Genomic DNA, 1,338 nt, shown 5'->3' on the forward strand with positions numbered 1-1,338 from the left:
CAGCAATTTCGAAGGGGAGAGGCCAGTCGATTATAGCACTCCCTTGTTTGCCATTTTATTTTATCGACTCCCGAATGAACGAATGGCGCAGTTGATCTCGGCACGATTCGAAATCAGAACGTAAAAAGGCCGGAACGAATACCGCAAAGCATTTGAGCCAACGCACTAAGGATTCTGTCAATCCAATTAACAACAACAACAACAACAGCAGCAATAACAACTGACGGTGGCAATGATGGTAATAATGATGATAATGACGATGAGGCTGATGGTGATGATGATGACGCTGATACTGATGACGACGACGATGATGATGATGGTGGTGGTGGTGGTGGTGATGATGGTGGTGATGAAGATGATGATGATGATAATGATGATGATAAAGATGATGATGATAATGAAAAAGATGATGATGATGATGATGATGATGATGATGATGGTGGTGATGATGATGATGATGATGAAGATGATGATGATGTTACACAGTATTATCATGTAATCTTTCAGAGGAAATCGCCATATTCATTTGCACTTTGTTATTATCATGTATCCACGCTAATACTTCATTCGTTCCTGATGCTCAAGTGACTTCTTATTTTTCTAATTAGAACTAATGAAATGCCCTGTAATACCAATGTAATCTCATGTATGCCTCTGGCACTCCATGTCTGTTTTTCAAACGGTATGTTGCGCTTCATATAACCTACTTCTATGTTTTTTTTCATGTGGTTTTCGTTTTTAGCTTTTTCTATCTCCAAACAGCGATGTGTCGACATCAAGAAGCATGTTTTGCATAAGTTCTCTCTCTAATTTCAGTATGATAACTGCAGTGGTATTTATTTTTAAACTATCTAAATTCCGAATGGACGTCAATTGGAAATATGGTGTGATTATTTCTAATAAACGTGTTCTTGTTTTTATTTATTTGTTTTGCAATGATTATATTTTTCTCTCCAGCAAAGTATCTTTGAATTCTTATATTTTTTTGTCTATCCCTTCATTATTCCCTGATCACTAGGCAATATATCTACACTAAAAAAAAAAATAATAATAAAATAAGCGCACACCAAAGCAAACATATTTACATACACACACATACATTTAAAAAAAACACACACACACGCACGCAGCTCTTTTTACTGTACAGAATTTGAAATTCCCTTTATATTCTCTCTTGCTAGTTGGCATAAAAAATGATCAGCTGAAATTCTAAGGGCATGCTAAATTCCCTGAGCCCCAAGTTATGACAAAAGATTCAGACCCTACTCAGTTTCCACGAACTGTGACCATCGTTAATAAATTAACAGAAAAAAATTGTCTGTTTCTTTATTCACGTAT

The sequence above is a fragment of the Octopus bimaculoides genome, chromosome 5, assembly GCF_001194135.2.
Source record: "Octopus bimaculoides isolate UCB-OBI-ISO-001 chromosome 5, ASM119413v2, whole genome shotgun sequence".
Lineage (NCBI taxonomy): Eukaryota > Metazoa > Mollusca > Cephalopoda > Octopoda > Octopodidae > Octopus > Octopus bimaculoides.